The 24,790-nt window shown below is 38.3% G+C and overlaps 1 pseudogene across 1 annotated transcript; it reads left to right on the forward strand.

The window, feature by feature from the left end:
- The first annotated feature begins 2,984 nt into the window (after positions 1-2,984).
- LOC143853759 (lysine-specific demethylase JMJ27-like) lies at positions 2,985-24,790 on the forward strand (annotated as a pseudogene). The gene is made up of 18 exons (XR_013237289.1): positions 2,985-3,346; positions 3,892-4,016; positions 6,452-6,551; positions 6,654-6,783; positions 6,843-6,906; positions 7,024-7,702; positions 8,438-8,767; positions 13,771-14,715; positions 14,805-14,877; positions 14,998-15,083; positions 19,387-19,506; positions 20,031-20,128; positions 20,638-20,902; positions 22,457-22,534; positions 22,610-22,684; positions 22,927-23,046; positions 23,896-23,992; positions 24,691-24,790. The product of XR_013237289.1 is annotated as a lysine-specific demethylase JMJ27-like (transcript).

Consider the following 24,790-nt stretch of genomic DNA (forward strand, 5'->3'; position numbering starts at 1 on the left):
CTTCCTTTTTTCATTTTTGTTTTGCTTTTAGTCAAGGTTCCTTTCATGTCTGTATCTTCAATCATATTACCTTCAGGGAGAGGGGCTATTGTCCCCAGGCTCCTACATGTGGGGTTACTAGTATAAAATTAAAAGGGAAAAATACACTTAGACCCCCTGTGGTTTCCAGCTTAACCCCTAATGTTTAAAAAGTTACAAGTAGACCCCCTGTGGTTTCAATTTGTGTAAGGTAGACCCTCTTAGTTGACGGTTCATCCACAGATTGAAGGGTTAAGATGATCCTTTGGAGCTGATTTTTTAGGCACACCCTATCTATGTCAGGGCCCATCAAATGAACGCTTTGGATCATCCAAACAATGTGGGCCCACTGTGTTTTCTGTAGTGTCAGGGCCCACTACTAAAAACACAGTGGGCTTACATTGTTTGAATGATCCAAAGCGTTCATTTGATGGGCCCTGACATAGATAGGGTGTGCCAAAAAAAACAGCTCCATAGGATCATCCTAACCCTTCAATCTGCGGACGAACCGTCAACTGAGGGGGTCTACCTTACACAAATTGAAACCACAGGGGGTCTAAGTGTATTTTTCCCAAATTAAAAAGGTGAAGAAGAAAGAAAACTGTCAAATGAAATTACGAAACTCAGGAAGGGATTTGCTAGGCAATTTCGCTGAAAGCCATCTACTGGCTCACTTTCGCAGAAGAGAAGAGCCACATAGACCCTGATTTTCAGCAGATTTTGTCTTATCCATTTAATTCCCAGAAGAGAACAGCACTCGCAGGTGTCTGTTCTCTTGTGAAATTGCCCTTAACGGGTGATGATAAATTTGCACCGCTAGTGGGATAATTCGCACCCTTGTAAGCGTATTTTGGCGTAGAAAAGCTTTAGGGGGCTTTTGGATACGTGGATTTTAGAATCTGGGATTTCTTCAAAATTGCAGATGAGAGCAAAGAGAAGAAGCAAACCGGCCGTCATTTTCTGATTTCTCGCATTTCTCCCATGTTTTCAGGTTTTAGAAATCTCAGGATGCAGGAGAGAATTCTAAAACCTGGATTTCTTACTTAAAATCCAAGAAACGCTATCAGGACGCATACAATAGCTTGATCATGAATTCTCTTTTACACTGTTTTCAAGCTAAAACCTAGTTTCTAAAATCCACTTAGGGCCCGTTCGGATGCAGAGAAGATTTTGATTTGGATTTCTCACATTTGCAGCGATTTTTGGGTTGTGATTTGGATCCGGATCAAATCCTTGGACTTTCAAATCAGCAACTGACAGTGAAAAAACCAGATTTCCAAATATGCTGTGGAAATAAGTAATTGGAGATCCACAGATCTGGCAGTTTTCTTCACCCTCTTTGCTCCTCAACCTCTCCCCTCCAGTAGGAGTTCCCCTTCCCTCTCTGTCTCCCTCAACATGAGCTGGCGGATCTATTCATTTTGTATTCAAAACTCAATTCCGATACAAAATATGAGGTATCCAAACAAGCTCAGCCACAATTCACTTTACAAGGGTACAAATTTATCATTGCCCTGACGTATGAGTAGGGGTGCAACTTGGGCGGGCTCAACCCAAACCCGACGGGTTCAACCCGGAAAAAAGGTCGGGTTAGGTTGAGTTCGGTTCGGGTATGGGTTTGGGTTGAGTTTTCTCAACCCGGGTTGAGTTCGGGTTGGGTTCAGGTTGAGGGCTTCGGCAACCCAACCTGAGTCAACCTGACATTTTTTAATTTTTTTAAGCTTAAAATCTCGGGTTGGGTCAGGGGGTCAGGTTTGGGTTGGCAAAAAGGGTTCCTTGGGTTGCGTCGGGTCGGGTAGGGTTGGAACTCGGGTCGGGTCAGGTTCGGGTTGAGCAAATGGTTGGTTGGGTCGGTTCGGGTTGGCCTCAACCCGAGCCGAGTTGCACTTATGAGGCCATGTGTCACGGGGAAACAGTTCAGGACACAACCGGTATTAAAATCCGAACGTCGCTCGTCTCGTTGCGTCTTGGAAAGTTGTTGTTTATAGCACCTTTGGTCGCCACTGGTGGTTAAGGTGATTGGTTGGCCAAACTCTATAGGAGGAGTTGACCCCGTGACTTGCTGACTCCTCCCCCGTTAGGCCCAGCAGGTGTGGGCAGGAACCTTGGCGGCTTGCTCATGGGTTGCAAGAGAACTTGCTTGTGCATCTGTCACACACAGCAGGAAATCATACTTCAACTCGTAGGTGTGCCCTAAGGGAGCTTTGGGTGCGGACTGCGAGCTATCCATAGGGATGCTCCAGTTTCTCTGGTCGAGGATGGGGGCCAAAGACAGTGCATGTTGGGTTGGGTTCCCACATGCATTGCGCTTACGGACCGGTGCAGGGGGCTACCTATACTGTTTGCCCTTCAGCACCGCGGTACGTCTAGTGGGTAGGCCATTCTCTAGGTCTTCCATGGGTTCGTGCCGGGGCGACTTCAGTTGCCCTCGCGAGGTGTACACCTTGCGGATCAGTCCATGGGGCATCTTGCTCCTTGGATGACCAAGTCCCAGCACTTGGCGGATTGGTGCGTGGCATCGTCATGCTTTGTACTCGATGGACTTTGCATTAGGCCCCAAGGCCTTATGTTTGATGTACTCGTGATGCAGGCTGATCATGAGTGTGGATATCTAGAAGCGTATGTCAATATCTGAGCCAAGTAGCCTGCTGAACAGCTTAGAGTTTGTGTGCACACTCGAAGCATCAAGGGGTGTTGGCGTGTAGGGCCTTTAAAGCCTTGCACGATTGAAGGCTGGCCTTAGCATCCGTGCATGTTGGGGCGTCGCACGGGTTATTCCGTTGCTCAAATATTTGGCCCGTGACACATGTCGGTGTGCCTCCTAGCGTTTTTTTGACTACGCACAGACTTCACGCTATTGGGAAATAATATATTCACCCCCTTTTCTTCCCCGGCCACCCCCTCCAGTGAATCTATTACTCTTACAAAACAAACTTTCTTTTTTCATTTGTACAGAAGAAGGAAAAGAAAAAAAGCAAAGAACAGTGGGTTTCCCTGTTTGGCGGGAAGGGCGGGTTTCAAACCGGACTTTCAACGACTCCGGCTAGATTTTCCGGCAATGGAAGAGGGAGAGGGTTCTCTAAATCCTCCCGAAGAGTTCCGCTGCAATCTTAACAACCGGAAGGAGTGGCGATGTGCCAAGTGGAGTATCACAGGAAAGGGTTTCTGTGAAGAGCATTGCCTTCAGATTAGGGGTAAGGAAAGAAGAAATGAGAAGAAAGTTAGGGTTAGGGTTTTGAAAACTTTGTTTAAGGAATCAAGAATCAGGAGAAGACGCATGACCGATGTTCTGGCTGCGGATTTAGAAGATAAAAATCAGCTGTTAAAGGTGAAAAAGGATATTCTTTACTGTTTAATTTTCTTGCATTTGATAGGGAAAAACCTCTAGAATGGCATCATTCTCCTAACAAAATTCCACCTTTTTAACGAAATTTGGTTTGGAAGGTCTAAGGAGGGGATATGGATGCGACTACACCAGACATGCAATAATTTCCTATGAAACAATTACGTATGAAACTTGTCTGGTAGTCTCTAGGGATTTCGATGCTACATTGGCAACCAAGCAGGAGATTTTGCTTCTGTGCAACCTGAGGCCCTGTTTGGATTGCATGAGTTTTTTTTTGGAAAAGTTTGGAAAACACAAAAAACATATAACTTGAACCAACCCTATTCAATTTTTACCCAGAGGGACCTTAAATCTATGATAGTACCTCGCTAAATAACCATATCATTTCCCCCTAAATTACAGAAGGAAAAAAAAAACCTAAGAAAATTTTATCCATCAGAAATGTTTTTCTTGCAATCCAAACGGGGCGTAAGTGTTTTTTCTACTGTTATGACTTTCTTTTCTTTTCCTTTTTTTTTTTTTTACAGTGTAAGAGGGCGAAGAAAGGGGAAAGCAGAATGTGCCATCAGTGTCAGAGTAGTGGTATATGAAGGATTATTCAGTGCAAGAAATGCAAAGTTAGACAATACTGTGAACGATGTGCAGAGCGATGGTATGTTCTATGGGTGTGTATGGGTTACCCGAATCAGGAATCAGTGTTGATATCAGATTCCAATCCTATTCCATTTACCCCCGTAACGGAGTGGGATTTCCAATTCCACTATGAGATTTTATATGATGCGTGTCCCTGTAAACCCGGATTTTTTTTTTTCAAAAAATAAGGTACAGCCCACTCCATAGGATGATCCAAACCGTCTATTTGTTGGGCCACATCGTAAATAGGTTGTGCCCAAAAAATCATTTCCATATGATGATCCTAACCCTCCGATCAATAATGTGTAGTCCCTCTATAAGATCCGAGGGTTAGGATCATCCTATGGGAATGATTTTTGTGGCACAACTTATTTACGTTGTGTCCCAACAAATGGATGGTTTGGAGGCCATATAAAATCTCCAAAACTATCATGTGCACAATTCCATTGATAGTTTCTTATTGGGTTTTGTTAACGAGTGCCCCCGGGGCACTCGTTAAGATGCATTGAAAATGTAAATTTACTATAGCACTCGTTAAGATGCATTGAAAATGTAAATTTACTATAGCAATCGTTAAGATGCATTGAAAATGTAAATTTACTATAAATTTACATAGGGATTAAGAGTTTTACATGGCTTTTGAGTCTTTTTTCTCAGACAATGTGTAAATTTACATTTTCAATGCACCTCGTTAACAAACCCTTTCTTATTTTATTTTATTAATCTAATCCCCAATTTGAACTGAGCTTAACATGTGGTTGAACCATTTTTTCTTACTATCCCTTTGTTTTTCGGATTTTCTTAATTCGAAATGTTCATCGATTTTGATCAGCCAAAATAACTGTAACTGCTTTTCCAAACTCCGGTTACATAATTATTTGCTGAAAACAAATATATACTAATGGATTAATATACCATTCAAAAATATACTAATGCATTAATATATCATTCAAAAAAAATAAAAAACTAATACATTAACATTTTAAAAATGCATTGCTAATTTTCTGCAATAAATTACTAAAAATTATTCTATTTTGAGATGATCAAACATCAAGTTTTATCAAAGTATTTCTATTTAATTATAGTGTATTTATTGAGTTCTCTAAATATACTCAAATTAAATATAATTAAATATGAAACAGTTAGAAATTTCATTGTTAATTCCTTAAGTTTAATTAGCACATCGCAACGAGTCCTGACATAATAATATGTCATTCTGTTCTGTTTAGTACCCTATATAACAATCCGAAGAATTCAACACAACGATTTCTTTAGTTCAGCATACTGCTTATAAAACTATGATATTTATAACAGCGTGCACATAATTTAACATATTTCAAAAGAAAAAAAACATATGCAAGCCTATACATCCGTTGATTTACTTTAGGATCCCTCGCATATATATATATATATATATATATATATATATATATATATAATATATATATATATATATTACAAATAACCATTATTCCCGAAAGGAGATCAAAGATTTTAAAAGATTCGGACATTTGAAAAGTGCTACAGAGCGATATATGTATATTTTCACATGTTATAAATGTGTGTGAATTAGCATGATACATGCCTACACACATATCTATTTGTTTCCCAAAACACATAGGCCCATTGATTTTTAGGAACCGATCCCTTCAGAAACCCTGACCTCTTCAGATATACCCTAACAGGACACTCTAAGCACTGCATTTTTTTTGTTGATAAGATTCTATGTACTACATTTAAGAGCTGCTATTGCACCGGCAGGTCCCATGGTCCTATTACCATTGCCCGATTTTTTTTTTCCGAGTGTTTTGTCCTAGTTAGATCATTACGCTTTCCTGATAGCCCGTATTTTGAAAAAACATACATAACCCCATACTTCGTTTGAAGTACTTTAGGATGCCTCGCATATGTGTGTATTTTCACATTTTATAAATGAGTGTGGCCTAGCGTGAGACATTGCTACATACATATCTATGTGTTCCGTCAAACATACATAACTCTATACCAATGTTCTTGGCCGCATCTGTGTTAAACACTGATATCAATATATTTTATATAATTGTATTTAAATTCATATGAAATGTGGTGTATGTACGGTGTATAAATATTTATATGAATTGCATGTAAATTGTGGCATTGGCTGAATTATTGACGTACGTAACAACACATGTCACTAGGTGTTCGATGTTATTAAAACCATTATAGATGGATTTCTTGCTTATTTGATGATTTCTAAGTGTGTATTTGGACTTCTTCTAATATTTTCTGTGATCCATCTAAATTGAATGTCCCGAGGCTTTGTTTTTATGGTCCATAGAGTATTATGAATTATTTTGCTCCATTCTTAATAAATATCCTAGAATCTAAATAATATGGAAATAAATCCTAATGGGCAAATATGCCTCTTATTGGGCCTACTATCTGCATCACTTTTGTTTGGATCATGCATAACAGGTACCATCAGATCTCAGAGGCAGAAATTGCAGTGGCTTGCCCATTTTGTCGTGGAAATTGCAATTGTAAGAAATGTTTACGTAAAGATATGATACCCGAGGTCTGTTTGTCATAATTTTCTACAACATTTATTTTTCAGTGAAACTTTCGATCGTCGTAGATTGATCGATGCCATCTGAATATATTCATGGTTCACCTGTAGTTTTCAGAGAGGAGGATAAGTGAAGTTGACAAGAGACGACGGTCTCGTTATTTGGTACATCTACTTCTCCCATTTCTGAAACAAATAAATCAAGAACAACTAAGGGAAATGGAGTTAGAGGTGGGACCCATCTAACTTTTGGCATCATTTTTCTTAATTGTTTTCTAACATAAATTTTCATTTGATTAGGGTTATCATCGTCTGAAATTAAACTTCGACAGGCGGTTTGCTTGATTGATGAGCATATTTATTGGTAGATTTATCTTCCCTGATTTGTTGTAATGTTTATGATCATGTCTGCTTATCTTTTCTTTCTTGTGCTGGTTTCTAATTTGTTGAGAACCTGATTTATAACATTTTCCTGGACCAGTGATAACTGCAGAACTTCTATTACTGATTTTCATAGAAATTGTCCAAATTGTTCCTATGACCTCTGCCTTACTTGTTGCCTGGAGATCCGTGAAGGTCACACTTACAGGGAGGTGTTAACCCAGTAGTTATGCATTATCCAGATAAAGGGGAAGCTTATTTGCATGGTGGTCTTATTCCCAAGACCAAAGTGCGAAAGAGAGCTCCAAACATGCATGTAGGGGCAACTTCTACTGCAAATATCAGGCCATTGGCTGAATGGGAAGCCAACAGTAATGGCAGTATTCGTTGTCCTCCAAAGGCAATGGGTGGCTGCAATGATTGCCTTTTGGAGCTCAAATGCATCTTTCCCGAGTACTGTATCTGGTCTGTGCGCCTGCTTTAATTCCGGTGGCCAAATTGATTCCGTTAATTCACGAAAAGCTGCTTCTAGAGAAGATTATGATGACAACTATCTATATTGTCCAACTGTAGGAGATACTCGACATGGTGACCTAGAGCATTTCCAGATGCATTGGCTCAAAGGTGAGCCAGTGATTGTTCGTAATGTTCTAGAGTTCACATCTGGCTTGAGCTGGGAACCACTGGTTATGCGGCGAGCATTTCGTGAACGGAAAAATTCCAAGACTAGTTCCGAGCGTTTGAGAGTGAAGGTTCTTGATTGCCTGGATTGGTGTGAGGTTAGTTTTATCGTCCTCTCTATGTTGCTTGGTAAAATAGATATTATAGTTTTACCATTATGTTCTAGTCTTCTAGATACATGCCGTAGGTTGGGCACATAATTTACAAACGTATTATTTGGTCACACTGCATTTGGATTCACCGTTTTATGTGTAATACATTATGCTTTTCTGTTCTCATTGGCTTCCTGTGTGATTAAGCTGTGTTTCTTTCGTCACACAGTTATTTTGTTAATCCATCTCAACTCTTAAATCGAGACATTAGAATTTTTCTGTAATTGTTGTGAACTTGTAACTCTGCCTCCAAGCATGTTAATCACGCTATGGCTCTCTTCTGTCTCTTCTGTTTATATTTATAATGGGTCTTATGATGGGCTAGTAATTTCTTTTGACAGGGACACCCTTTTTTTTATATCGCTAGTTCAGAGCAACATATTACTCAAGTTATATCTAGGTTTGGATTCCTGCATTTATTTGCTGACTTCTAAACTGACCATGAAGCCAAGTGTGATTCAAATGTTCTTTGTGAATAATACATGGTAGAAAGCGGATTCACAATTTTTTCTAATGGATGTCTCCTTAGTTCATACTTGTATTTATTTGTTCTTTATTTTTTTTATTTGTCCTGCGGATCTGTCCACAATCTTGATAATGGTTCTTTTTTTCACTTGCATCAGTGTTCCAAACTGGAGTATTATATCTAACATTCAAATCAAATTTTGTGTTAATATGCAGTTTGAGATTAATATTTTCAAGTTTTTCAAAGGATATACAGAGGGGTGAAAACACAACAATCTTTGGCCTCAAATGCTCAAATTGAGAGATTGGCCCCCTTCTAAATGCTTTGGAGCTCTCTTACCACGCCATGGTGCTGAATTCATCAGTGCATTTCCCTTTCCGGAATATACAGATCCTAAGTTTGGTTTTCTTAACGTTGCCGCAAAGATGCCAACAAAAGCCCTGAATCCGGACCTAGGACTAAAGGCATATATAGCGTATGGGACAGCTGAAGAACTAGGGAGGGGAGATTCTGTTACTAAGCTTCATTGCAACGTGTCAGATACGGTATGCTTAGTTCGTACAAAGTCCTGCACTTTCCTCTATCAATATTTGAAAACTCAACTTCAATGTGGAAAATTTATCTTTTATGTCCATGTTTGGTCTGTCATGTTACTGAAAAAGTTGGTGTTTTTCTATATAATTGAATTTTGAATTTGGTAATCATAACATGATAAGATTGAGTCAAGGGATTGATGTCATGCCCCCAAACCGAATTCCAGTCTAGGCACATAATAGCGCCACATATTCATCAACCACGAATATGTAAGGCATTCATACTAGAACCATGCAATAAACAGAGCCACTAAAACAATAACTAATTAATTAATTCACGATCAGAGTAATCTATGCGGAAACTAATATCTCTTGTCCAATGGACTACATCAATTTAAACCAAATGAAATAACTAGATGTTCATTCCTACTAAAGCTACTGTCTCAATTAAACAGGATAACTGGAAATAATAAACTCCTAAACTGTCGCCCTTGCTCACTCCCAAGCCCACGAAATCAAGCATCCTACTGTCCATCACCTGTAATATAGAATGCGTGGAATGAGCTAACGCCCAGTGAAATAGATATGTCTACACTAATAACATGATATCACTCAATATAACTGAATAACTGGTAATATATATAAAAACTGTAACTGGCATAGCAATCTAGCTAGCAAACTGTAAAACTGGCATAAACATACGTAACTGTAACTGATGCCTAGTGTAGTGAGACTAGTACTGTTAGACTATGTAGCCAACGGAACCTGCCTACTAACTCGTAGGAAGCTGAATCCCAACGATCTTGTACGGGATTACCCCCTCGAAAATACTGCGTAGGGTGGAGCTCTGTAAAATACTGCGAAGAGCCATAACTGCGGCTTGATCCGTGACCTTCCTTCGACGGGCTAGAAAAAGTCTCATACACTAGCAATCAAGCATAACACTTCGTCTCAAAGGACATTAACTGTTGCATCCTTACTCAGAAAACACTATGTCCTGATGCAAAACTGTGACTATAAAAGTCTAACTGGCATATATGTGCATATGGTAGATCCGAACTAGGAGTCATACCATACTGTGAATATTGACCCTTGTGTATACTAACACAATCAATATAAATCAAGACATGCATAACTTTGCATAATAAATCATATTCAATAGGTAGAGTAACTGTGGTAGAACAAGTCTACTCACCTGTGGTATTAGTTTGAATCGCTTCCCACGAAAAAGATCTTTAAATCACTGTGTAGGATCACCTACAATCCATATTAACCCTTAATTATCACTTTGGATTAATATCTAGGTCTTACAGAACAAATATGTGCCCTCAAAACTACCCGGAAAAATATTCCAAAAAATCGTCATTAATAGTGTGTTTGGGCGTCCGAGCCACCCCCTTCGGGCACCTCTCAGATTTTCCTCCTTTCGGGAACTCTCGGGTATGAGGGTTCGGGAGCCCGAACCTCGCCCTTTGGGCGTTCAAAAGACTCTTCGGATGTCTCCTTCGGGCGTTCGAACCTCGCGATTTGGGTTTTTCCCAAAACCCACGAGAACATTGTTTCTCCAGTTTTCTACCCGAAAACCCTTCTTTCTTCTAACTTTAAGCATATTAAAATATCGTAACAAATTGTTTCTTAATTTCCTTGATTGATTAGGGTATCAACGCAAAACGAAAACGAAGAACTTCAGGGGAAAACCAATTTCCCTCAACCCAAATCAATGGTTCTTCAATCGAAGAACGCAAAGCTTGATTTAATCGTTATAAATACACTCTATTCTTTATTCTCAAGAGATCTGAATCTCTGTAGAGAATCGAATAAATCATAATTTATTTTAATTTGATTTACATACCTCTTTAGGAGATGGATCCCCAAACTTTCTTCGCTCTCCTCTTCCAAAGCTCCACAGGTTTTCTCTTTAGGGTTAAAGTTCTAAAATCTATAGCTCAAGTGTGTTTTTATAGACTCTCATTAAGAGTCTTAAAATAGCTGGCCTTTTAGAAGCCCTAATTTACTCCAATTAGAAAACTAATTGATTCCTTTATTTATTTATTAATTAAATAAAAAATTAATATTTTTCGGGACAAAAACACCCTCCCCCCTAAACATCTCCACATTTGGGGTATTTCAATTGAGCCCCTAGCTCAATGATCAAGACATCATACTTGTTCGTACTAGCTGAGGATTGAAACCCCATAACAGGCTCCTCTGGCACTGTTTGGTTGTAAGTAGTTAACTAGTTACATCATTGAGTAGTGGTGTAAGTAGTCAACAAGGAGGAGACAAGACTTGTACTTAACTCATAGTTACCTCATAAAATACTGGTCAGTAGTGTTTGGTTGTCAACCTCATAGAGTAGTGGTAGGGGTGTCTTTACAAATATAGAGATAAGAGAGAGAAGGAGAGAGAAAAAACATCATTCCCAAGCAAATCTAAGCATTGGATTTTGTTGGGAGTTTTTGGCTTGCCACGTCACCCAACAAGCAACAGACAACCAGGAGACATCCCTGGTAGTCTTGTGGGATTTCAATGCTATATTGGCAACCAACAAAAGGGTTTTGATGACTTGGCACTCATAAACCAAGCAAAACTCCTTAACCAGCCCGACTTTTGTGCAACCTAACAGACCCTACGAAAAGCCCTCCCCCAAGGCAGGTCCCCTCATTGACGACCAATTCCCCCTCACCCAATTACCCTAGAATAGGCTCACTAGCCTAGTCCCGCGTGAAGGAGAAATTTGAAGTTCTACCTTGTCTAATCAAAGTGACGACCGAACCTACCGCCTCTCCACTGAAGACCTTCATGTGGACGGAGTCGTCTGGTCCATGTCCAATACCACTCTTCAACCCGGCCCAGCCACCTGGTTGTCATCTTCCTCATGCCCTTTCTAAACTCCATACTACAGATCAAAGATGGCCGGTACTAGCATCGCCATCACCAACCTCTCCCTAGGAAGCTGCAATTTTCTAGACGCCATCAATCCTCTTCTAGACCGAATTGCCACCAGACCCTCTCCCACAGTGCACAATCGTAGAGCATTTTTAGCAGCTATCGAAAGCCAGAAGGTAATGTTTTCGATCTCATTGTCTAAAAAAACAGGCATAATGAACACCACTAGGCTTCTGTAACATCGTGAAAAAGTAAACCAGAAAACTTGTTCCACCTTATCAGGCTCCAAAACAAACAACTAGGCTTCTGTAACAACCCTAGGGCAAGCCCATCTGATCGAATATGCCATGGATGGAAATCAGAATCTTGGTTGGTCCAACCAATCTTCACCAGTCCACAGATGTCATCTAATTGTGTCAACCACAGTTCCATCTCCCGCACCACCAGCCATTGATCTCGCCCCCCACTAATAGAAGAAGTTGGGCTCTTGAGTTGAACCCATTGTCTCTTTCTGCCCAACTCATCTGAAACACTGTTAGCTTGGTCTTTGTCTAGAGGGGCTATATCATGAAAGGATCCACACACTCCAGAGGGAAACTCCTCCCGAGCCAAGCCATTAAGCTGACCAAGTCCACTCCCTGATGACGTGGTTACCTTCTCTCCTGCAATTCCAACATTGAGTGTCATCCAGGGCCTCCCATTCCAACTCGTTGAACACCTCCGGGCTATTTTTAGCTCGATACTTATCGCATTTTCAGAAAGCTATTCACCACTTAAAGTTGGTAAATTGACATCCGCTACAAAGTCAGTCACCCGGATTCCTCCACTTCCTCTCTTCCACCGCTTTCTCGAACCGTTTCTTCTCCCTACTGAGAAGAACCCACGCGTAGTCCACTAGATCAACCTTGATATTGATCATACCCGATTCCCACTTAGATCGAAATTCGCTATGCACTCACCGCCCCTCTCTAGAAGCAGTTCGCCCCCTTCTGGTGCTGCCTCCATCCATCCTTCTATTCTTGCCCTGACCGATCCTGGATCCCCTACACTGGTAGCCTTTCTTCTCTACGGACTAACGAGAAGCTTGGTAAAATCCCCACAGAAAAAGACTGGGATTTGCTTGTCTCAGAGAAATATGTTATAGATTTGCTAGAGTAGACAGGTATATTGGGGTCACGACCTGTTGAGATTCCATTGGATCCAAATATTAGGTTTCAGTTGATCTGGCAGATGTTTCATGTTTTGCGGTATCTTAAATGAGCTCCTGGATGTCATCGTCTTTATACGTCTAATGGATACCTATAGGTTACTGGGTTACTAAAGCTGACTCGCTAGATCTACTCCGGATCGAAGGTCCACCATAAGTTATTGCACATTTTTAGGCGGTAATTTGGTGGCCTGGGACAGCATGAAACAAAGTGTTTTTTCCGATTCTAGTATTCAGGTTTAGTATCGAGCGATGACACACATTGCATGTGGGTTGACTGGATTGAAGTATATATAAGAAGCATTTATTACAGGAATTGAGATTTTTCAGTGAAATTGCCAATGAATTTATTCTGTGATAATCAAGTTTCTATGCACATTGCTTCTAACCCGATGTTCCATGAACATTCCAAGCATATTGAAGTTGAGTGTCACTTCATACGTGACAAGGTTCTAAGAGGAGATATATCTACACCTTTTCTAGAGGTGTAAATGTCAAATCAGCATGCATTGTAAATTCACACACGTGGGAGGAATTCTAGGAGTTTTATATATTCTCATGATTTCTCCTCACCCGCATGTGGGAGGAACTCTAGGAGATTTTATATATTTTCATGATTTCTCCTCTTTTTCTCTCTATTTTAGCTTCTCTATGTTCAAACCCGAAGCCTCAACAGTTTGTGTACAAACAGATTAGTATTATGAAGGAGAATTTATGTTTTTCAAGTTGGCGTTGCTAGGATATGTCCTGGTTTTGAGTTTGATTAGGTTTTCTATTTCACTTTCAATTCTGTCCAGATCATAGTTTAATATTACGTGATTATATTTTTTCCTGGATGTTGCTTAACTGTGGTTGGGAAATTTTCCTAATTTGTTATATTGCTTCTTATCCTAATTTGTTATACTGCTTTTCAATTCAGGTGAATGTTCTGCTGCATACTGCAGAAGTAATTCTCGACTTTAAACAGATGAAGTTTTGAAAAAGCGGCATTGTGCGCAAGATCAACGTGAACTCGGTATCATCCAACCAAAGCTGGGGAAGGTTGATGAGAAGCACCCGACACCATCTGTTGTGAAACACATTGCGGAGATGAATAAATTCCCGTCACATGTCAACTCTACTGATGCCGAATTAACTTTATCTCAAGCTTTCGCTTTAGAAGCTGATTTGACTTGTAAAACGCCAGCAATTCATATGCAATCTGATGGCCTTGGTGAGAGGAAAGGAGAGGTAATTGACGATTATGTTGGGAATGAAACTGCTTGCTGCAGAAATACTCATGATTTTTTCTGAAAAGCATGCTCATGATGTTTTTGAAAGGAGAGCGGAGAAGAAGGGAGTTTGGCGTAGAAAGAGGAAGAGAGGAATGCGTTCAATTTCCGGCAATAAGATGAAGTCTGAACTACTTGGTCTTGCTATGGGGGAAGTACACAATAAGAGGGAGGCTAGTTCTTGTGCCATAAAAGGTTGTACTTGTGAAGAATGTGATAGAAATGTTACAAAGGAATGTGTTAAGACTGTAATTCATGAAGCACTTGAGACTTTTGTTGATGAGCAAAAAGAAGAAACTGGTTTTTCCGTTCATTTGCTAAAAGGGAGCAAGGGTATTCTAAGGAAGGATACTAGTAGGTGCAGAAATATTCCTAAAATTTCTGCTAGTAGTTTAGAGTCTCAAAAGGTTGAATGTAATGAGGGAAAGAGGAGAATAAGAACTTTAGATTCTGGAAGCAATTTGAGTTCCAAATTGGTAGCCGGTGGTGCTCTTTGGGATATTTTCCGAAAACAAGATCTTCCCAAACTACATGAATACCTCAGGAAGCATTTTACAGAATTCAGACACATTCATTGTTCTCCGGTAGACCAGGTAATTAAAGATCCCTTATATAAAAGGAATAATGCACTTCATCCATGTTGACAGTTACATTTAATGTACACTTTCTTTTGTTTGATGAGGTTGTTCATCCCATTCACGACCAAAGTTTCTATTTAACCTTGGAGCACAAAATGAAGCTCAAGGAGGAATATGGTTAGTTTACTCCACAGTAGTTTAATTGTTGACTTAATTTTTTTTATTCCTTTTTCTTTACTTTTTAAGACCTTGTATTTGGGTGGCTGTTTTTTTATATATGCCTTGATGTTTGTGTAGGAATTGAACCATGGACATTCGTTCAGAAACTTGGAGAGGCGGTCTTTATTCCTGCCGGTTTTCCTTACCAAGTTAGAAATCTCAAGGTACATGGACCATTATGTTGTTAGTGAACACTTAAAGGATTCCCCTGGACTTTAGTTGTACGCTTTGTTCACCGTTTCATTTTGGCTAGTAGAACGGAACATTTCGATGTTCTGTTTCGGAAAATACACTACGATGTCTTGAGAAATATTTTTTAATAGTTAATAAATTTTTAAAAAAACTTCAAAAAAAATAAATAATAAATAAATAAATAAAATGCTAGAAAACTATAAGAAACAATTATATGACCCAAATATTTAAAAAACACTTTTTATTAATTAAAACTTTAAATTTATTGCAATACATAAAAGAAATTACAAATTACATCTCAGATCTCATCACTCAGCTATAAACGTACTTATTAAGTCATCTCCTGTATCTGTCTAAGGGTTATCATAAGCATAATCATCATACTCAATGGAGCAGTAGCCCTAATCATCTATGAAGCACGGGTATGGGTACGGGGTGCGGGTACGACACGACACGACACGGGTATGTGGGTACGTGATTTTCCAAACAAAACTGGGTGCAGGTACGTTCGGGTACGCCGAATATACTAATATATTTTAATATTTATAAAAATTAAAATAATAATAATTGGAGAGCAATCAAATAACAATAACATCACCAAAATGGAAAATTCTAATATTACTCTTCATTTCATAAGTGATTAAGTTCCATATTTCATAACATGAGGCATCAATACATCATTCATTAGAAAAAAAGTTTGTCGCCAGTGTGTTGACCGGTGTGTTGACCAGTGCCTGACAAGATGAATTATTTTTAGAGACCAAATTATGAGATTTTTTATACCAGACTTTTGGGATTTAATAATGTCTGGACATGATAGATTTTATGAATTTTTAAAATTTGAAAATATCCCACCGTTTGGAAGTTTAAAATTTTGACCCTACCCTTTTTCTTCGGATTTTGTACTAGAACAGGAGAGTTGACTTTTTTTCCTTTTAGATTTGGGTCTTGAAACTATTTTTAATAAATTCAGATTGGGGGTATTCCGTTATTTACATGTAAATCTTAAGTAAAGACATTTACTTAAATGGTTTACATATAAATGCTAAGTACAGGAGAGGAGAGAGAAGAAGCACATGAAGGATTTACACTAGATAAGAGAAGCAGCACAGGAAGGATTTGCACCAGATAAGAGAAGCAGGAGGTGTCAGGTACGCGTGGGTGCGCACCCAACACGCACCCAGCAACCAAAATTGGGTTTTTTAAAAAAAAATTTTGGGGTATGTATCCGAGGTGTGCCCGAACGTACCAACACCCCATACGTGTTGGGTACGGGTACGGGAGCCCCGGGAGAGTACCCGTGCTTCCTAGCTCATCATCATCACCAACATCTCTAGGAACATCCTCAGGATCGGCATCCTCATCCTCGTCGTCTGTAGCAGCAACTCCAACAAGCACTTCAATATTTTGCTAGCCTAAATCATCTTATGTGAAAACAACGGGGGTACCCTCTGCAACCTAATTCATCATAACATCAAGGTGGTCTAGATTAAGTGGGTCGCTAGTGGTTCATGATTTTCTGTATAAATTCATGAAAAAAAATTCATTCACTCAATTGAGTTTAAATTTAAACATAAATCATGATGATTAAGCGGTCAGAACATTAATTAAAATCACTATACCTTTCTCGAAACTTAAAATTATAATGGACAAACACCAGCCCATCCAATCTCTGGTGCCCCAATTTGTTTCTCTTTGCAAAGTGGACGTGATCGAAAGCATGGTTTTAAATTTACCCGAAATGACCGAAATGTTTCCCTTTTCATCCCCACTGAAACAGAATCTCAATGAATTCCTCCTTTGTCATTATTTCCCCAAAATTCTTGAAATTTGACAAAAATGGCCATAATGAGCAAAACAATGGAAAGATGTTATCATTTGCATTTCATCTCATTAATGTAGGGAATGATATTTGGCAAACGACTTCACTGAACTACACGACAAAGCAACCGTATCTTGTGCATGAGATGTCAAATCAGCATGGGACCAATGATATCTTGTAACTCTGTGGTATTGACATATAGAGTTGGGGTCCTTGGAAGAGAGACTCGTCATTATACTTTCTTATACTTCATTACATTGTACGTCTTTATTGACTTTACTATTCCAGATCTGTGCAACAACGCATGTCACTATGTGTTCGATGTGATTAAGGCATTAAGCCATTATAGATTTATTTTTTACTTATTTGATGACTTCTAAGTATGATTCTATTTGTGCTTATTCAAGCATTTTCCAAAGTTTCATCTTAAAATTTCATCATTTGCAAATATTTTCATGCATTTCCATGATTTTACAAGATTTCCACCGAAACTGAAATTTAAACCTTGATCAAAATTACTCTAGTTCCTTTCACATCCTGTCATGCTGTAGGTTTGACTTATAATTATGGTGGCAAAGCTTTGTAGTTCTGGGACGTCATTACCAAACTAATTCCACCATGCAACTGTGCAATAACTAATAGTTAAGCATTTACTTGCTGAAAGTTTAAATGAAATCATAAAAGGAACAAATTAATTTACCTGCCCCCAACTTGGTTCGGTTGCAGATTGCCATCCCGGGGGTGAATTGACCTGAAGCCTTGTGATAAGCTTTAACTTGAGCGGTGATTGCGTCTTGTGTACCTTCATCGGGTACTAATCTACTGACACAATCCACCAAGTCTCTGGTGACTTCATTGTGCCTAGATAAGGGAGGACTAAAAAACAAAGCATGGTTAAAAAAGTATCCTGCTGCGTGGAGGGGACTGTGAAGTTGGTTATCTCATCTATGATCTATAGCTCTCACGATGGGTAAATGCTCCGATTTTTTATTCTTTAATCTCTCCCTTATAGCTTTTTTGGCCATATCCATGGCCTCATATAGATACCCCATTGCCAAACCAATAGAGGAGCCTCCTCCGAAGGGTCTTGAACTCATTTTGTTTTTAAAATTTAATTGAAATAGGAATAAAGTTGATTTAAAGTAAACTTAAAGCTAAAAGAAAACCAAAATAATATAAGACACAAGTAATGTATTTGGGGAACCTCATTTGGATATGTATGCATATGTATGTCTATGTATGCATACTGTTGTGAATTGTGAAGAATATTTTTTTTTAATAGATGCCTATATATTACTAATGACGAAAACTACAAGCCGGGGACAAGATGTCACCATCAAGTATTACATTAGAAGCATAGAACAACAAAAAAGAATACATCCAAAATTACCCATTGACATCCTCCAAATGAGGGTTGGGTATGATTATAACGGTCGATTCCAAGAATGCCCCCTCTTTTGCCAATTGATCAGCTAGGTGAATTGTGAAGAAATGACTCATGGATCCTCCACTTCCAAGCCTTCCTTTGTTTGGATGTTGAAAAGACACGCCGAAGTCGACTAGAAGTAGAAGCCTTTAGGGTAGGGATTGGTATGCTTATGAGAGACATAGAGAGATGGGTCGAAAGAAAGTAGTAGAGAGGAAGGATTAGTTAGAGAGGTAGAAGTAGTGAGAAAATACCCTTCAACGGCTATAAAATAATCAAAATCGCTAAAAATAAGAGCAAAATGGTCAAAAACAGGAATAGAGCCATTGGAGGGCTCAACTGAACTCAACTAAGCCTTTGTCCCAAACTAGTTAGAGGGCATTTCTATAATTTTGTGCAAAAAAAAAGTATTCATTCCGTCGCCTTGTTTCGAACGATTGTTTTGGATGAAAAAGAACGAAACACTCTGTTTCGACCGAAATAAGCCGACGGAACGAAACACTGGACGAAACGAGACAGGAGCGAGTTTTGTTACTTTTTCAGTTCCGTTTTCCCGGACGAAACGAATCAGAAACGAAATATATAACTAAGCTTAGGGCACAAACATTTTAATCTGGGAACAATTTATTATAATCTTTCTTATTTATGTGTTGAACAAGAAAATTAAGTACTGGTTTCGTTGGCAGTTTGTGGTGAAATCAACTTGAATCATTGGGCTCTAAAATGAAGTTTTAGATGTTTTGTTGCTATGGAATGTCTTTTTGCAGACAGTAGGACTCTAAATTCTAAAATCTCTTATCTTGGCATAAGAATCAGTTTTTATGCCCCTCATATTCTGTAAACAGGGGGACTCCTGGTCCCTTCTGCTTGTAATGATCTCAATATATGAATATATTGTCAATTTAAAAAGAAAAAAGAAAAAAGAAAATCGAATAATTGGGCAGACCTACGCATTCCAGTTAATTATTTAGCCCTCTTTGACTTGATAAATTCCATCCTCTGAAGCTCTTGTTTTTATTGTTTACAGTCATGTATAAATCTGGCACTTGACTTTGTCTCACCCGAAAATGTCCATGAGTGCATCCGTTTGACAGAAGAATTCCGAGTACTTCCCCAAGATCACAATGCTAAGGAAGACAAACTAGAGGTATATCCATCTCTTCTTATTCCCCGTAGAGCCAAGCAGTCTGAACCAGAGAATATTTATTGATTCAGCTCACTATGGTTACAGCATAGTCATAATGATTTGAATTGCTTCTCTTTGGCCATTTGCCGAGTCTACCTGTACATGTGTACTGCTAAATTTTACACGTGCCTGATTATATCCGTACTTACAAAATTTGGCATATTTTGAAAAATTCTCTAATTGTTTTCGAATGGTCATGAGAGTTTTTTCATGAAAAATTCTCAATTTTCCAAATAAGCCACGTAATAAATTTGAGTATTTTAGAAAAAAAATCTAATATTAATAAAAACACACATAGTGACCTTTACAATAGATGTGATGTATTTATCCAGTATATCATGCAAATCCACTTGTATCATATTGTGTTGTGTGTTTGTTTGCTTCCTTGTTTACGGACATTTGCCTTGACAAATTTTCGTGAATCTGAATATGATTCTAACATTTGTTTTGTACTGATTTACCTTAAATTTGATTGCCGTGAACAGATAAAGAAAATGACTCTTTATGCAATCAACAAAGCTGTCAATGATTTCCTGGGGATATCTGACCCTTCATATAAGCCAGTGAAGAAATCCAACGCAAAGTGAGTGGCTTGAAACCTTGTGCACATGCTGGTGTTGGCTTGATATCATATAATGCCTTGTGTTTTTGTGAGGCGTGCAACTGCTTATAATGACTTGAGCTGATCAAGGTCATTTGAGTTAGTAGTATCAATCCCAAGTCTAAGCACTTTTTAGTTTTCTGTGCTTGGTCTGGTTAAGCATCTATCAATCATGGCGACTTGTGCTCATCTATGTCACAAATATCTCCAATATTTTCAAAATATCGTGTTTTTATCGCGACATTTTGATAGCATGATAAAATCCCGAAATAATCCCGAGATTTTAAAATTATAGTGATATTTTCATTTCTATCATAAAATACAATATCAAGATATTATCCGGATATTTTTTCAATATTTTTATTTTATATTTTTTTCTTAAATTTTATATATTTTATATATTTTTAAATAATTTTATTTTTATCGTTTTTTTCGCGATAATATCACGGAGCTTTTGAGATCCACCTTTAGATTTTTGGATGTTATTGCAGGTCTAAGACTGCCAAGAGAAGGAAGAAGCCAGTTGGGAGAATAAGGAAACCACTAATATTGCATCCGAAGACAGCAGAACGATGTTCTGATAGTCCAAGCCAACTGTGTGAGCTTCCGTTGCCATTGCCAGTAGCAACATCACCGCCATCACCATCTCTAATTTCATCATCCCTTGCACAAAATGTACCAGAAAGTCTCATTAAGAAACTTGATGAGGAGGTCCTAATTCCTGCCGATTGTCCTTACCCCGTTAAAAATCACATGGTAGGTACATATCCTAGCTGTAAAATTCATTTCATTTCGCCCGAAATGGGCAAAAGTTTTTGTTCTTGTTTGAAATCCAGAACGAAATGGCCATACTCAAAGAAGCACGAAGCGGGTGCGGGTGCGGGGAAGTGTGGTGGTCTAGAAGAGTCTAAGGTTGGGAGCGTCGTGGGAGCGTTAATGTAATATTTTTTTCATCATGTCTTTCCAAATTCAAGTATATCAAAAAATAGTATTTTCTAACTATCTTCATATGAATCTTTTCAAAATTTAAGTACATCAAAATGTAGTAATTTCTAACCGTCTTAATTTTCATGCCCCCTTTCCTCATGCCTTCTAAAGATTTGCCTCTGTGCTTGCTCCAATACAGTACTTTGAACAATTAGAGTAGTTTGATGCAAGTAAGTTAGTGATGGGGTACTAATGGAGTAATAGGAGCTGGCTGGGAGCACCATGGGAGCGGTTTCCATCTCTTCGTGCTCCTTGGAAGCTCCTTCGTAAGGAGTTCGTAAGGAGCATAGAATCGTGGTTCCGAGTCAGAAGAGGCACCCTGAGGGAAGATTCCTGCTTCAAAGGCCATACTTCCCATTTCGTTCCGGATTTCGGACGAAATAAGATTCCTGCTTCTAAGGCCATACTTTCCATTTCGTTCCAGATTTCAGTGGATTTCGTCCATTTCGTCCGAAATCCGAAATGTTGGACGAAATGGGCAAAATTCCCCATTTCGTCCGAAATCTGTCCATGTAGTTGTTTTTCTCTATTTTCCTTGTCTCTTCTTGGTTCCCGTCCTTCTTTCCTCTTCTTAGTATTTACATGTAAAGTCATTCAAGTAAATGGACATTTACTTCAAATTTATATGTAAATAAGGGAATACCCTCCATTTGGATATATTAATAATAGTTTCAAGACCCAAATCTAAAACGATAAAAAGTCAACTTTCGAGTTCTAGGACAAAATTCGAAAAAGCCGGGTCGGGTCAAAATCTTAACTTCCAAACTGTGGGGGATTTTTTTCCAATTTTAAAAATTCATAAATTCTATCATCTCCAAACATTATTAAATCCCAAAAGTCAAGTAAAAAAATCTCGTAATTTGGTCTCTAAATTTTTTTTATCTTGTCAGACACATGGTTTCAAATTTCGACTGAAATTTGAGACTGAAACCGAAAATTTTCGAAATCCGAAATTTTGAATTTCCCAGATTTCGGCCGGAAAGTTTGGCATTAAATTGATTTTTTTAAAAACTAAATAATATTTTCAGAATTTCAGCCGAAATTACCAAAATTTTGGGGATTTCAGCCGAAATTTCGGGATTTGGTCTAAATTTCGGTTTCGGCCAAGGCCGAAATTGTGACCAAAACCGAAATTTAAATCCATGGGTAGGCACTAGTCAACACATTGGTCAACACATGCATTTCAACGGATATTGATTTTCCTTTAAGTAAATGTTGGATCTTTTACATATTTGGTTCATTTAATTGTTTCTTATATTTTTCCAACAATTTTTTATTTTTTTTTCATATTTTTAACTATTAAAAAATTCTCCCTCATCGTAGCAGGAACGACAAGTTTCGAACGAAATGATCGAAACGTTCCGTTCCGGTCACCAAAACAAAACAAAATTTACAACTAAGGTAATATTTTTCCAACAATTTTTGATTTTTTTTTCATATTTTTAACTATTAAAAAATTCTCCCTCATCGTAGCAGGAACGACAAGTTTCGAACGAAATGATCGAAACGTTCCGTTCCGGTCACCAAAACGAAACAAAATTTACAACTAAGGTACTATGAATTTGTTTATGCGTACTTTAGGATTACTAAGGTCACAAAAATTTTTACTCATGGGACAATTTGTACTAATCTTTCTTGTTTAACGTGTTGAACAAGACAAGACATTAAGAACTGATTTCATTGGAGGTTTGCAGTGAAATCAACTGGCATCATTGGGTGGTCTACTGGTCATGCCAATGAATTATCGAGCACTCGTTGACTTAATCTGAAGCTCTTGTTTTTGTTGCTTACAGTCAAGTATAAAGGTTGCAGTTGACTTCGTCTCACCCGCAAATATCCATGAGTGTATCGGTCTGACAGAAGAATTCGGAATACTTCCCCAGGATCACATGGCTAAGGAAGACAAACTAGAGGTTGATCTATCTCTTCCTAGTTCTTATAAAAGCTCTCCCTCCTTCATCGTTCTGTATATATTTATACTTGTACATTATTTTCATTTATTTTTATTCACCGGAAATTCTTTTACGGGCCAGTAGACTTCAATATCTTTAGAGCCAAGCAGTTTGAACCAGATAATATTAACTGTGTCAGCATGCTATGCTTGCAGCATAGCCATGATGATTCAGATAGTTCCTCTTTTGCCATTAGCTGAATCTACGTGGACAGGCTAACTTTAACATTCAGACAGTTTGATTCTATCCATAGTTACCAAATTCAGATTTTTTTTATAAAAATTTTTGCTAATTGTTTGCAGATGTTAATAAGAAATTTTTCATGAAAAAGTTGTGATTTCCCAAATACACATATTTATCCCAGAAGAATTCAAATATTCATAAATAAGAAACAGAGCGCAAACTGAACGGATGACTTTCACATTACATTTTGATATATTTAACCAGTATACCAAGTAATCTACTATTGTATTGTGTGCATTGTTTTAAATTTCAGCCGAAATCCGAAATTTGATCAGTTTGACCGAAATTGTTAAAATTTCAGCCGAAATGACCAAAATTTGAAAAACAAAAACGGTTCCGGTAGGGACCGAAACCGAAACTTAAATCCATGATTGTGCGCTTGTTTTTCTAAAGGATTCATTTAGCTGACCCCAACTAGTTTGGGACAAAGGCTTTGTTGAGTTGAGTTTTCTTCGTGCCCTTTCAAGATTTTGAACATTTGTTGCGACGAATTATACCGGAACCTAAATTTGGTGTATGATTCTCACATCCATTTTGTAATGAACCTCTAATCTGATTATGTAACAGGTGAAGAAAATGACCCTTCATGCAATCAACAAACTATGAATGTTTTTTCAGAGATATCCGGCCCTTCATATGACCCGGTGAAGAAATCCAACCCAAAGTGAGTGACTTGAAACCTTTAGCATATGCTTGTTTTGACTCGATGTCATATGATGTCATGCCCTCAACATTTTTGCTCTTATGGAGCTTTCAATCGCTTATAATGACTGAAAAGTGGGTCAAAGTTGTTTCAGTTAGTAGTGTAATCGCATATAATTGTGTTCAATGATTGAATGCTTATTTTGATCTTTAACACAAGTTTTTTGCTCATACTGAAGTGTGCTTTTTCAGTCAAAATATAGATGTGTTTATATCTCTAGGGATCTTTTGAGTTGACCTAGATAGCGGTTAACCACATTTCTTGTCTCATTGTTCCGCGCAAGTTCCTTCCTTTTTTTTATGTAACTAGTTTTTCTTAGTTCTTTTGGAGTTGCCTTGTTGATATAAGTATAACAATAGATCCTTGGTTTCTTTGCCAACAATTGCCTTCCCATTCATGATTGATGTTCCTTTTTTTCTGCTGTGACCTCCTTCTATCGTCCATCATTTCTGTGGTGCACAGTATGTCTCAACTGCTTTTGGGAATTTAGTTGTAACCATGTTGGGAATCTAGTTGTAACCATGTAATGTTAATCTAAATTTGCTGCGGTTGTGATTTTGATTTGTAGTATGTACTATCTAGCATTGGAGTGATATGTCCAATTGAATCTTTTGGGGGTTATTTTTGCTCAATGCATTTATCTGGACGATGAACTATAGGTATTCCCAGATCTCAGAGGCAGCAATTGCAAAGGTTTGCCCAGTTTGTCTTGGAAATTGCAAGTATAAGGTTCATCTGCCTATGGATATAATACCCAAG

This window comes from Tasmannia lanceolata, unplaced genomic scaffold (assembly GCF_043159265.1).
Source record: "Tasmannia lanceolata isolate RefF3 unplaced genomic scaffold, GAP_Taslan_0.1 ptg000020l, whole genome shotgun sequence".
Lineage (NCBI taxonomy): Eukaryota > Viridiplantae > Streptophyta > Magnoliopsida > Canellales > Winteraceae > Tasmannia > Tasmannia lanceolata.